The sequence below is a fragment of the Talpa europaea genome, assembly GCF_964194135.1.
Source record: "Talpa europaea genome assembly, chromosome: 14".
NCBI classification, from domain to species: Eukaryota; Metazoa; Chordata; class Mammalia; order Eulipotyphla; family Talpidae; genus Talpa; species Talpa europaea.
In genome coordinates this window covers 52,631,050-52,645,795 of record NC_140082.1, presented here as the reverse complement: position 1 = coordinate 52,645,795, position 14,746 = coordinate 52,631,050, and the positions used below count along the sequence as shown (strand labels likewise).

The 14,746-nt window shown below is 53.2% G+C and overlaps 1 protein-coding gene across 1 annotated transcript in view; it reads right to left on the bottom strand.

The window, feature by feature from the left end:
- RSPH14 (radial spoke head 14 homolog) overlaps positions 1-14,746 on the bottom strand; it is a gene marked incomplete at its 3' end in the record, with an annotated part of 76,911 nt that overhangs the window by 20,462 nt on the left and 41,703 nt on the right. The window lies entirely within an intron of this gene.

The window sequence follows — 14,746 nt, the reverse complement described above, 5'->3', positions numbered from 1 at the left end:
GTTCCAGATGGATCGATTTGCCAGTGCAAAGGCCCAGAGTCGAGAGCGTCTGACTTGTGCAGGAGGGTCAGCAAAGCAGGAGAGAGGAAGGAGCATGGGGCATGTGACAGAGCTCTGGAGCCCTGGAAGGACTTGGACTCTGGCTCCAAACTGTGATGGCAAGCAGAAACTTGAGCACAAGAGAGACATTCTGCCTCATATTCAGGATCCCCCTGCCACTGAGTGGAGCACAGAGTGCAGGGGCTGGGAGAAACACAGGCCTAAGCAATCACTGTGGCAATCCTGATGGGAGACAGGGTGTGGCTGGGCTAAACTGGGGAGGCTGGATGTGAGAGGGGGGAGGTTCAATGGTTGGATTCTAGACAGAGGGTTCTCCTGAGGCCAGCTTGGCCCAACCCTGACCTGTTAGAAAGGACAAAGGGCAGAGGGAAGGTATATGCAGTATGCAATGGATGCCACTAGTACCCCCAGATTCCCTTTCCTGCTGGCTGCCAGCTTCAGTGTTTTCTGCTCACAGCTCATAATAATCTCACCAAAGAACTGCCATGGGCCCTCACGAACCGCTTTCCAGGAAATGCCTGGCAGGTCCTGCTCCCCTCCCTCAATGTGGGACAGCTTTAATTTCCTTCAGACTCCACATCTCTCTCCCAGACCAATCCATGTCCAAGAATCTGCCTCTTGGGCCCTCCTGAAGAGTCTCAAGAGTGGAGGCTACTATGGGCTTGGAGATTCCTGGGTGTAACCAGCTGTTGCAGTTACAGGGATCTGAAGCAGCTTCCCAGTGCAGTGTCCCCAGGCAGCGGCCTTAGGAGGACCCACAGTGCTTGATAGCATGCACAGTCCAGACCCTTTCTCAGACCCTTTGAGCCACACTGGCTTGTTGAGGCAGATACTCTAGCCCTGCCTGGATTTATTGGACTTGAGTTTGAATACATGGGAGTTTAGGAGGATCTGGAAGCAGGATCTGGGCAAGGGCAAAGAAGAAAAAGAGGAGGAATGTGAAGTGCTACTAGCCTTCCAGGTGAGAGAAATAGAGAAGGAACCTCCACAAAGAGGGTCCCACCTAGTTGTAGCAGCGTGAGGGGACAGGATTAAGGAATGCCATTCTCAGAGGCAAGGGAGATAAGACTGCGCAGCAACAGAAACCCAGAATGGTTAAATCAGTGCCCAGCCAGCCCAGCAGCCTGACAGAGTCAGCAGTTACCTTTGCTATGGAAACTGGGGCGCCAGGCTCTCCTCAGGTGGCAACCACTGGCACTAGCTCTTTGCGAAGACCCCACCTCTGCTCTGTGTATCACTTTCTCCTTTCCCTAGTATGGGGAGCCGCTCTGCTTCTATTTGTTTAGTTACTCTTGGCCCAGGGAAATCTCTGGCCTGATTTCCTCCTGAGCCAGTGTTCCTCCAGGGATGCTATCACATCTCATTTGGTCGGTCGTGGCAGCTGAGGGCATCCCGCGCCACAGGAGGTACAGGCCATAGGAAGGGCCCCGGTCATCTTTAGTAGTGCCCTGGAGCTGAGCGGCTGCCTGTCTGGGGCAGAGCCATTTGTCAGGGCCTGTGTGTTACTGAGGGACGCTGTGCGCTCACCCTGCTCGTCAACCATCCATGTACACTCTGGCTCCAAAACAGGTAGGGTAGGGGGCTAAGACAAGGCAAAGAGAAAGAGAGGCTGCTTTTCATGGGTAACCCTCCATGGATCTTGGTGTCTCCCGCCGACACACACACAAGCCCTGAGTGTCCCCAAGCCCTGAGTCTGTGCTGCTCAAATATGCATGTGCTATTTTTTCATATGCTTGCAGAAGCTGTTGTGATAAATTAAATGCAAAGTCATTTACACGCCTTTCAGAAATGTTGCTGCTCAGAAACCCTTCTTACCCCATCACCTGCACGCGCTCTGTTCTCACAGTAGGGTGTGCTGTCCCATGTCCACGGCAGGCCAGACGCTCTGGGACGGCGGGTGGCCTGTGCATGCACTTCGCCACCCTCCCCTTTGAGTCAGTTGTTTGTGTCCCAAACCCTTGTGTGCCAGTTGTACTCACCTTTGTGATTATATCCTTGAATATTATATAAACTGATGAAATATGAATGTAAGGAGGGTTTCTATGGAAATTAAGTGGATACTTTGGAAAGCCTCAGTGAAAGCTGCGGTTAGGTTTAGTGTGGACCAGACAGCTGTCAGACTGGGGACAGAAGGAGCTGTGACAGCCTAGGATTTGGTCTCAGTTACTTTTGCCACCTCACCCGTGCAGAGAAAGTTGCCTGGACATCAAACAGGGTCTGCTGTGGCTCAAGCAAGAGCAGCAACAGCAGCTCCAGTGAGTGCACCTGTGTCCGGAGGGAAGTCCCAGTCTCACCCCAGAAATTGGCGAATGAATACATGTTTTTCTGTCTGGTTAAAATGAAATGTGAAAGCACATATTTCTCATTTCTTATGACTCAGTGACTTTAAGTCACTTTTTAATGTGCCAACCAGCCAGCAATCCCAAACTGGAGGGCAACTTTTGGTCATCAGTGGATTTGAAAAGATCTGTAACCATGTTGGAATATCTGTAACAGTGCTGAAATCTGCAAGGTTGAGTTTTGGTTGTTTTTTTTTTTTTTTTTTTTTTTTTTTTTTTGGTAACATTAGCATGGGGAGAGGCGGTCCTCTTTATTGGAAAGGATCATGAAGCAGGGATCTATATCGCACCAGGAGAGGAAAGTGGCTGGGCTGGAGAAGGGGCTGATGACATGGCTGAGCCCTCAGCCAGGCCAGCCTGGAAACCCTTATTCTGGGACTGCCCTATGGAGAGAGTCTGGGGTCAACTTGCAAGAAAGTGTGGGGTTTCCCTGCATGAAGGGATATGGGGGAGAGCCTAAGGACCACAGCAGGGCACTTAGGTACACTGGGGTACAGAGTCCACACTCTTCCCCCAACACCCCATCCCACCTCTCCTGCCTTCCTTTTTTTTAAAACAGGATTTGAAAAGATTGTGATAGTGTTTTGGGTAGGGCACAAGCTGGCTGGGGTAGGAGGGATCCCAGGGTGGTGTGAGGGAGAGAGAGGACACATGGTCAAGAGAAGGGCTCGGGAGGGCTGTGTCCACTTAGTGAGAGGGAGAAGGAGGAAGGATGAATTGGGAGCTGGGGGCGGGATGGGGGGAGATTTTGCCACACTGAGTTAGCCTACATATTGGGGAGGGGTGGGCAAGATGCATATTTGAAGAGTGATTGTGGAGAGCATGAGTGAGAACCTCGGGAGCCCTGGACATTTGGGGGAGGGGTGACACAGGCCTAGGACTCCCAGAGTCCCAGAAGTCACCTGTGAGTCAGCAGAGAGCACCTGTGCCTGAGAGGCCGGTGCAGACTGCAGTGTGACCCTCCACATCAGGGCCCTAGGCATGGTCGTGTGAGATAAAGAACTCCAAAGGGAGTGCTGGGGAAGCTGTTGTGCCCTGTACCCATTATTTTTCATGTTCATCCATCTAGCCATCCATCTGTCCTGTGCATTTTGCACAGAGTGCCTGCTTAGAGGCAAGTGAGCTGGAAATAGGAGAGAGAGATTGGAGGGTAAGGTAGCATCAAGCAGGAGGCCAAAGTGACACTAGGGTAGGGAGGAGGGCATGGTGGGTGTGGTCAGGACAGGGACTTACAGACAAGTCAGCAACTCAGAGCCCAAGGAGGGGCTGGTCTGAGGGCATCCCTGGTGAAATACAGTCCCACTGCCCAGTGGCATGTGGCAGTTGGCTCAAGGTCACACAGGGCTGGGTGACAAGTCTAGATTGAGTATCCCAGGGCTCCATGGGTGCTACCTGGTGCTAGTGGTCAGGGACTCTCATAGGGAAGGAGACTCATGACCAGCCTCAAAGGAGATAATTTCATCCCGGAGGGAGGAAGGCAGGATGCTCTGGGTATGGGGAATGGGAAACGCAGACAAGAAGACTGGGATATGGGTTCTGGGGGGTTCGTGGGAAGGAAGGGGTAAAATTGTGGAGAGGGCTTTCCCCGGGAGGCAGCTCCTGGGAGGGTGGCGTGTCCCAGACCCCAGTGTCACTGGCATCAAGGCAGGCGGGGCCTGGGGGGCATCTCCTCAGGAAGATGTCACTTTTTAATCGTAACACATGTGTTGTTATAACAAAAACTGTTAGCATTTGGGATGGGCTGAGCCACATTCTGCCACACATGTTGTGGGCCAGCCCCAAGAGCTGTAAGATGTGAGGGAGATGTGCCTTCAGCCTCACTCCCTGGCCTTGCTTTGCTGGCCTTTCCAGGGGAACCCACCTGTCCGACATCTCATCCCAGAGGGACGGCAGAGTGGATCCAAGCAAGATCCTGAGTGAGGAGGGTTGATTTATCCCTCGCACAATGGAAGTAGCACTTCCATTGGAGAAAGGAGGACTTGAGGGTGGGCGCTTTCTGCTTCTGGGCCTGGGGAGGGGGTGCCAGGATAGCCGTCAATGGAGGGACACTTGGGGAGGATCTACTTTGAGCCTGCTGTGCAGGCCCCACCCCTCAGGTGTCTCCTGTTACCTCCTCCTAGCCATGCCCCTGCCCCACCCTGCCCCCTCCCCCAGCTCTGAGTGCCTGGAGGCAGCTCCTCATTCTTGCTCCTCCAGTGTCACCTCCTTGGACTCTGCCTTGAGGCTTTGAGTCAATTCTTGACTCCAAGGCTCTTGTCTCTCCTACCTGGCTGCTCTTTATCAGAAACAGCCTCTCTGGCTTATTTGCTCATGATCTCCCAACAGAATACATGCTCCCTGCTGCACATACTCAGCTTTTTACCTGCCTTCCCCCCCCCTTACTCCACCCCCCCATATCCAGAGCAGGGCAGGTACATAGCAGGGCACAGTGACCTTGATAAAGGGCCTAATGATTGATTGACTGACTGCCCGTAGGGATCTGAGAGCAAAGGGCCTTAGACTGCAGGTACCCCCATTCCTTGTGCTGGGCTTTTTGTGACAGAGGATACCATACCGAAGAACCAGTAGAACTGAACAAGAGCCAACACTAGTTTGTGACAAGGTGACAAGAAATGGCCTGAGGGTGAACAAGGAATCCAGTGCTGACACCACAGCCCAGGAGCCTCCATCCCAGCCCTACTGTCTCCAACCTGGGGTATCCCAACAGAGAGGGCCACTGGCCCCACTTCCCTGGGCCACCCCTCTACATCCTCAGGGGGACTGAAGGCCTCACATGGACCAGCCTGTATGAGGTGGCTTGAATCCGTGGCCGTGAGCAGTGCTACTGCGCCTCTTAGGAAGGTAATCCTTTTTTATTTCTCTCAATCCTTTCCTTCAAGGAGAAAATCCCAGTTTGGTGCCAGTGTGGCTGTCACACCCTCTGGCTCCCACTAATCCCCGTTGTTTAACAAACAGCAAGCAGCCTTGCCTGGCCCCTCCTCCGGGCAGCAGGCCTGGCTAGCAGCAGAAGTGTCTAGCTTTACACCCATTGATATTTTAGGTTATTTCTGTCTACGGTCAATGTCTCTGGCTTTCCATTTAAAGTGGGGGCGTGAAGGGCCTCCCATGGTGGCGCAGTGGTTGAGTGCTGGGCTGCGAGGCTGCCCACAGCCTCTGCAGCGCCGATTTGATCCCCAGCCTCTGGCGATGGTCCCACAAATAAATAAATAAATAAATAAAATTAAAAAAAAAAAAAGTAGGGGCATGAAGTCATAAAGTATATCCGAGTAAGTAAAAATATGTAATCAACTTAAAGAAAAACCTTGAGTAATTAACGGAACAGGTGACCAGGTTACACTATGGTCTATTGCTAACTGAGGGTAAGAAAATAGGTAAGGAAGTAGGCCCCTTTCTTCAAACCTTAGTTCCTACATAGAATGTGCTGGTGCGCTATGAGGCTGATGCACACGAGCCTGTGAGGACTGGCAGCTGCCCAGGCGGGAGCAGATCATCCCTGATGGTGGGGCTGGGGCAATACTGCCCCCTCTTCCCTGCCTTCCAGTAGCCCCAGAAGCACTCTGTGCACTCAGAAAGTGCAGCCATGCCACGGTAGGGTCAGAAGCCCCTCTCCCTGACCCCCTATATTCTGCTTCCCTGGAATAGACCCACCCCACCCCTGACTCAGGTTCTTCCTGAAGCCTCCCTAATCATCCAAGATCACGCGTGGAAACAGCCCCATGAAGTGTCTGCAGGGTGCTGGAGTCTGATCAGACATTTGGATGATGTGTGCCAAGAGGCTGATAATAACGCGCTGATTTAGGGCACAGGTTTCAGTGGCTGTTGAGCCCTGGAGAAACACACCATCTTGGGGTGGTGCCACCTGTTCTGGCTTGGTAGAGGCAGGGAATTGAAAAGGAGAGAAGTTAAAATGGCAGAACAACCAGGCAGGCAAAAGACATGAGCTTCTCGGAGACCACAGAGGAGCCACGCCACCGCGACAGCCCCTGCGGGTCCAGGCGGGACTCTGGGGAGATGAATGAATGGACATACAGGGGAAGGACGCTCACGCAGGGGGAGCATGCAAAATGTTGGGCATAACACTGGATTCTAGTGTGCCAGGCGTGAAAGGGCAGTGGGAAACGTTTCCTTATTAAGAGGGAGGAAAACCAATAATCAGTGACAAACACAGGCAGAAGCCTTTCCGGGCCTTCAGGTTCTAAAATAGAGCCATGGTGGAAGCTGACGCAGGGGCAGCAGCTTTAGATACCCAGAGGGCAGGGAGACAGAAGATGGAAATGAGGGGTGGGTTCAGGCCCAGGAGGTATAGAGAGCCCCTTCTGCCCCACAAGCATGATAGACCTGAGGCCAGCAACAGAGGACACCCAGAGGCATATGCCCCAGATAGTAGGACCAGAGTACCCCAATGTACATCTTCTGTCAGCCCCCACAAACCCTGAGATGTAAGCCTACTGGAACCTGAGACAGGGACCTTGCCTGATCTACCCAGGTGTCATGTGAGGGAGGGCCTGAGGTCACAGATGCCCGACTGGGCCTCCTCCCTGCACCCTCTCCAGGGAACCACAGAGGAGCCATCTGCTGGGTACAAAGTAGAGCTAGCTAGTGGGGGGTGTCTGAACAAGCTGGCAAGAGGGCGTGGAAAGTAAGACATGCTGAGTCTAAGGCCCCTGGACAGCTGAGACTTGGCCTTATTGGGGGTGAGGGACAGGCAACCCTGACCCAGGACCTTGAACACTGCTGATCCCCACACTGGGGCAGGGCATGCTCCTGCCCTGGTGTCAGACCATGGACATGTACCTGACGACTGGGGCCTCTAGTACACTGGGTATGTGCCCTCACTCTGCCTTGCTGGGCTGCCTCCTCCCCCGCCCAGCTCTAGATTCCTAACCCCATCCCTTGCCTAACTGGCTAGCTGGCCTCTACTTGGACCCCTCCCAGTGCCTCTATCCATTCAGTGCAGGTTCAGTCTGTCTCCTAAAGAAGACCAAACTACCTCCCTATGGGAGGGTCTGCATGTTGACCTGGCCCTATCCTAGCTCACCCCTGTCTGGTGGCCCAGGGCTCAACATGGAGCAGACTCCTTGGAGTGGGGAGGGAGTCTGGAGAGTAAGGCTTGGCTTGTCTCTGCCTCCTTCTCCCTCACCCTCTCCCTCTGAGGAAGTGGGGGACCTGGTGATGAGGGAACCCCACCCTGCCAAGTTCAGACCTCTCCTGGTAAGCTAATAAGCCATCTTCTCTCCTTGGAAATCCTGATTTAACTGGACCTTCTCTGACCTTGACTCTGGGCTCTGTTCCCTTGTTGGGGAGAACCTGGGAGGAGTTGTTCAGGGAGAAGTTGGGGGACTGGTGTGGTGGGCATCCAGAGCACAGAGCATCACAGTATACTAAGGCCCAGGAGAGGTGGCAGCACCATCCACCTCCACCATGTCCCTTTTTCAGCCCAGAACTGTCACCCAGTCCAGTGTCCGGGATATGAATAGACTTGAGAGGCTAGTGTTGGGGAAAGGGTGAGTGTGACATGAGGGAAGGTCAGGCCTACCAAGTTGTGAGCAGGGACTAGGTGGGGATGGGGACGGGACAGGGAGGGTCTTGAAGGGTTTGGTCTGTGAGTATGCTGAAGTTGCAGGGTTTAAACTGCAGAAAGCAGAGCCATTTCCAGCCAGGTGGTCCCTGAATGGGCTGTGGGTTTGGAGGTCACGCCCTGGAACACACAACAGTCAGAGAAACCTATCTATGAGGGGTGGGATGGAGCTCGTCAGGAGCCTCAGGCAAAGGAGCCATTTCCTTAGGCTGCTGAAGAGCTCCAGCTGGTGCACCCATCTGTTTGAGCCCAGCTGCCACTTCCTCTCAGTGTTCCTTCTAAGAACAGCCCCACTCCCAACCTGCTGGCCAGACCCGTGGCACCCTGACCCGCCCCCCCACCACCGTCCCGCTAAGTGCTGTCTGCCATCCAGAGGAACCAGCACTTCCTCTGCCTCTCCTCACCCTCACTCCCTCTGCTCCCTTCTCGCCTAGATGACTGTGTGCGGGAGCCTCCGCTGACTCAGGGATCCGTTCACACATAGGGCACCAACTGCACCCCTCACTCAAACCCTGGCTGACTCCTGGACTCCTGACTTGCTCAGAGAAACAGTCAGAGCCCTTATACTGCCCTACTGCCTGCCCCTTACTCAAAACCAGCCACATGGCCTCCTTCCTGTCCCCCAGACTGACCAGGCACATCCCCACCTCAGGGCTTTTGCTCCAGCAGTTCCACTTCCCCACACCTGCTCACGATCATCTGTCACTTATAGGGCAGCCAGCCCTGCCCACCTGCAGACTTTACCCTCACCACCTCCAACCCCTGCCCATCTGGAGCTGGGCGCCTCCCATCATCGCTGTGTGCCTTTGGTCTGATCCTGCTCTCCCCACCTGTGTAAACTCTGTAGTCTTTGTCTGCTTCCTTTCAGGAGTAGCCTGTCCGCCCCTCCCCCCCCCAACATGCCAGCTGAAAGCTGCAGCCTAGTAAGTGACTATGGGATGACACAGCCAGCCAGTCCCTGACTCCTCCCCGCACATACAGACACACACCTAGGCCAATGCATACACAGCATGCAGTCCTGCAAACAGTCACACTGATCTGCATATGTGCACCCCCACCCTTGGGTTCCTCCTGATCAACCCTGCCCCCTCCTCTCCACTGATACCCCTCTATGTCCAGTCACTCTGACCTTCAGTCCCCGAGTTACACCATGGCTCATCACCCCCTTCCCTCTTTCCTTCTCCCCCATAGGGTCTTTTCACTGTTTCTCTCCCTTTCTTTTCCTTGCCCATCCCTCGGTAATCTCCAGCCAGGCCCAACAGCGCTATTGTGAGGAGTCCTAGTTGAGAGCCCTAGGGACCCGTGAGCAGTTACTGCGCCAGGGATAATGTGCTCATTCAGCCCTTGGCCCTTTGCTGTTGGGCTAACTTGGAGGTCCAGTAAGACCAGACTATATTCAGAGAGTTAAGACTGGTAGGAGCCAAGCTTTAGAACAGATAGGACTGTCCTGAGGTCCCATTTGGACCTTGACCTGGACTTCTGCCACAGGCCTCCCTCCTACATCCATGCACCATCCGTCTGCCACCAGTTCCAGTGCACTGAGCATTCATGTCCCCTAGAATGTGGCTGAGCCTGCAGAGCTGCAGGGAGAATTCTAAATGGAATCTTCTACTTGTTTCGTTCTGGTGATATGAAAGAAGAGGGCGCCTCTAGCAGAGGGACCTACCTCCCATGTGACTGTTTGTGGCTACCCTGTAGGGATGGCATATAGCCCCCAGACCTGGCCTGACATCACTTTCACCCCTTGGCTGTGGTCTGCCCTCATTCCTGAGTGCCCTATAACTGCTGGTGACTCTGGGCAAGGACTGCATGGCCAGCCCCAGGCTGCCTGACTGCCTATTTCAGAAGGCTGGCCCTTGGCCTTGGGCTCGTAGAACACATACTTCCCAGAGCAAAAGTCTCACCTCCTTGACATGGCAGCTTTGGATCAAAGGCTGAGTGGTCTCAATTCACACCCAAAACACAAACTTGATACCTGGCTATTCACAGGATGATGGTGTGGGCCCTTCCGCTGCCTCTGTTGGTGGGTAAAGCCAGGCTCCCATGAGCCTGTCTTTTTCTCCCCTACCACCTACCCCTTTTATCTTGGTAGTGGACCTGCAGATGTTGTTTTGTTTTTATTTTTTCATGCTGGTACATGTAACACAAAGTGTGCTAAATTGGTTCATATTTTGTGCAACCATCACCACCGTCCATCTCCATTTTTTTCACCTTACCAGACTGAAATTCTTTACCCAATAAACAACTCCCAATGAACACTTCACCCCTGTACAACCTGACAACCACCGTTCTTTATCTCTGTGAATTTGACTGTTCTAAGTACCTTGCATAAATGGAATCATACACTGTTTGTCTCTTGTGACTGGCTTTCTTCACTTTGCATAAAGTCGTCAGTGTTCATCCATGTTGTGGCCTGTGTCAGAATGTCCTTCCTGAGTAAAATTCCTTCGTGTGTACACAGTCATGCCACAGTGGACCACATAGACAACGACTAACCTCTGTGTGTGGTAGGCTACGCCCTCTAGGTTTGTGTTAATTACACTCCTAAGACATTTGCACAATGACAAAATCACCTACCGACACATTTCGCAGAACATACCCCTTTGTTAAACAATGCGTGGCTCTTTCGCGTTTTGCTTTTCCATTTGTCTGTGATGGGTTAGGTTACTTGGGTTACTGTCATGTTTTAGCGATCACCAATAATATTGTTATGAACGTGGTATACAAATATCTCCTTCATACCCTCCTTTCAATTCTTTTGGGTATATACCCAGAAGTGGAATTGCTGGGTCGTATTTTTAATTTTTAATCAATTTTTAATTTTTTGAGTAACTGCCAGACAGTTTTCGATAGCAGCTGCCCCATTTTACATTCCCATCAGCAATGCAACAAGGGTTGTAGTTTCTCCATATTCTCGCCAATGCTCATTGTTTTTTCCTTTTTAATAGTAGCCATCCTTAAAGATGTGAGATGGTGTCTTACTGTGGTTTTGATTTGTACTGCCCTAATGATTCATGATATTGAACATCTTTTCATCTGCTTATTGGCCATTTGTTTATCATCTTTGGAGAACTGTCCTTTGCCCAAGTTTGGATTGGGTTTTTTGTTGTTGAGTTTTAGGAGTTCTCTATGTATTCTAGATCTTAATCCATTATCAGATATGTGACTTGTTGATACTTTCATTCTTTTTTTTTTTTTAAGATTTATTTATTTATTTATTTATTTTTTATTTATACATGCACTGGGTACAGTCAGAAGCGCGGGAGGGTGAGAGAATTCACCAGAGACAGAGCGGGGAGCAGAGCAGGCAGAAGGACCAAAGTACACTGCTGAGGGGAGCAGCGGGCGGCAGGAGAGGTCTGTGCGCCATGTGGGACCCTCCTCCGGTGGCCGGGGAGCAGCCGGGGGGATCGAACCGGCACCGCAGAGGCTGCGGGCAGCTTCGCAACCCAGTGCTCAACCGCTGCGCCACCAGGGAGGCCCGATACTTTCATTCTTTGCATTGACTTTTTACCCTGCCAACAGTGTCTTTTTATGGACAATATTTTTTGTTTTTCATGATGTTTGTCTCTTTTTTCTTCTGTTACCTGTTCCTTTGGTGTCATATCCAAGAAATCAATGCCATGTCCAGATGTGCAGTTTTTGCCTTATGTTTTCTCCTAAGAGTTTTGTAGTTTTAGGTCTTACTTTTAAGTCTTACATCCATTTTAAGTTACTTTGTTAGGTAAAAAGGGCCTTATTGTTTTTAAGGAAATCCCATCCTGGCTGGAGAGACCAGAAGGGAGGATGCCATGGAGAGAGGCGGAGGCAGCTGGAGGCACAGGGCGCCCCACTGATGTGGGCGACAGCCATGTGTGAGCTGGCCTGTGAAGAGCAGGCAGAGTTCCAGTGCAGAAGGGAGATGAGAGGCAGCAGCCCTCAGGCACTGCCTGTGCCTAACTCCCCAGGGCCCAAGCCACAAGGGGAGTGTTTGGGCTTGAGAAGGACCTGAGGCAGGTCAATCATGCATCGCCTGGTGAGAAAGAGACCTATGTCCATGCTGCTCAGCTGCAGTTCTACTCACAGGCAGGGTCTGCCCTGCACAGGCCCAGGGAGGTGTAGTGCTGGAGTTTTCAGGTGATCTGCCCAAGCTAAACCATATATATCCCAGGAGTGGAGTCACTGCAGGTGCCCTGAGGCATGGACACCTAGTGCCTGGGAGCTGCTTTTCTTGGGTGGTATTGAGCCTGCTCTCTGGATTGATCTTTGTCCTTGCTTGTTACTAGCTGAGAGGGAATATGTCACTTACGGTCTAGCTGTACCTTAGATTTTAAAACATAAAATTGAAAAAAAACTTAACGACAAGATGGGGCCTGCACTGCCATAGGAGGGGGGCGGGTGTTGGTGTGCCCGTGGGAGTGATGGCGCTGACAGGGTGGCTGCTGGGGTGGAGTGAGACGTCCTGGGCAGCAAACTGAGTTCTTTGGATGCCTTTCCACACCCGAGGGGCTGCTGGATCATCAGCAGGAACCAAGGAGCAGCCCCTGTAGAGCAGAGGGCATTACACATTGAAGTTCATGTCCCAGGGACAGTGAACAACGGAGCCTTGCTAATGCCGTGGTTCATTCTTACCAACTTTTTTTTTATGACGGAAGTTCATTGAGAGAAATGTAGGAGATACGTTAAATGCAAAGAAGAAAAATCATCTGAACTCGTTGTTGCCTGGGGAGTAACCACCCAGCCCCCTGCTGTGTGGTGCGTGCGTGCTTGTGTGAGCATCTGTGTCCTGCCCCGATTTTGTGCACGTTGTCCCGTAACATGTTCTGTGAGTACCCACCCTGTGCCCAGGGCTGGGCATAATTTCCAACCTTGGGGCCATTAATCACTGATCACTCAGCAGAGACAGTTCAGGGCATTTTCTAGTAGTCCCTCATCCATGGGCTGTGGACTGTGGAGAGGCAGAAACGAGAAATTTCCTCAACCTCTCCAGACTTCCCTTGGTCTCACATTACCAAGAGCTACAAGCAGAGAACCTGACAAGGGTGGAAGCCATCGGAGGAGGTGGAATGCGTGGGACGAGGTGGTGCTCACAGGCAACAGGGACAGTGAGGTACCGACCGCTGCCAGCAGGCATGTGCTGGGTAGTTGGCTGGGTGCTGGGTGCTCACAACACCTGGGACTTGTGAGGGACAGGGGCTGCGACGTGGAGTAATGAACTCGGGCCACAGAGCTGGGATGAGACTCATCACCTTGCAAGTCAAGGTGCAGCTGAGGTGGGGAAAGACCTCAGAAGTGCTTGAGGCACCCCAGACTGCAGAAGCAGGGGGCCCCCAGGGAGTGAACAAGGAGAGGTTGGAACCTCAACCCAGGGAGAGAACAGGGCCTGCTTGAGAAAGGGACTGCTAGGCTAGTGGGCGCAGAATTCAGCTGGGAGACTGATTGGGTGGGGAGAGCAGAGGTTGAGTTTGAGATGCTGGTCATGCCTCAGAGTAGAGACAAGGCTCATGGCTCTCAGTCCTTACTCACCCAAAGCCCCCAGTGGGTGAATGCTGACCATGGCAGGATGAGACTGTAGGGTGCCACCAGTTAGCCAGGGAAGGAGGTCAGCGGAAGGAAGCGAGAGATGTGTATATGGGCAGAGTGGGGGCAGGTGCTATCCTGGGCTCCCAGTCAGGAGTTCTGGGGCTGTCCCTTGTCAGGAGGGTCCAGCTGCCTGCAGATCTTGGGGACAGCCCTGGGGAGAACATGTAGGGTGTACCCTCCCCCTACTGGTCAACAGGTGGCCTACTGAGGATGGGTTGCTGAGACCCTGCCTGCAGTGCGAGCATAGCTGTTCCTTATTGACTAACAGAGCAGGATGCAGACAATAAGAAGACTCCACCCGGGGCCCCTCTGTGCCGCTGCTGTCTGCATCTCGACTCAATTCCTCCTGCCATGACACGGTCAGGCCCCGCCCGCTACCCACACTTGACTGCCCACCCTTCCCCGCTCCTCCCACTGGGCCTGCCCTACCCCAGCCTCCCTCTCCTGCTCCATCTCACTCACCAGGGGCAAGGCCACCCCACCCACCCTGGAGACCAGCTCCAGGCAGCGTCCACCTCCCTCTACTCCCTGCCTGTCTGCTCACTCCCAGATGGCTGGCCTCCTCCTGGAGCACATCCTTGCCGTGGGAGACAGCAGGGCTGACCCACCAGATGTTGGTGAGAACGGGGGACACCAAGTCACTCCAGCCTAGGACCCCACTATTAAACAGAAAGGGGCCGAGTACCGTCAAAGGGCATGTGTGGGTCCAGCAGTGGCAGGAGAGGGCCCGGGGGCCGGGTGGGGGCATCACAGCAAGGTTGCTGGGTGGAACCCAAAGTAGGTGGACTGAGGAAAATAAGGCCGGCCGGGTCCAGTGGGCTGGAGGGGCTGCGGGTTCCTGGCATCACTCTCCCCCTTTGAAGACCTCCTGGGAGCTAGGGGGCTCACAAACTGACAGGGTTAGGAGGGACGTGGGGCTCGGCTGGGTGTGTTTTGTGGCGGTTGGGGCACTTCACATTGGGGAGATAGTTGATTCATTGTTCCCCAGGCTGTTTCTGAAGAGCCTCAGCAGCTCGGCTTTCCACAGTCCTGAGGGCTCCCTTTCCCCCCAGCCTGCGGTGGGAGGAGGCTCACTCTCTTCTCTATATTGGCAGGTAAAGGGTGGATGCCTGAGGCAGGGGGGCCTCAGGGAGCACCCGCAGCACCGGCACCAGCAGCCGGCCCTCCAGCCACGCTTAGCAGCATCGCCACAGCAACCAGCGCCCAG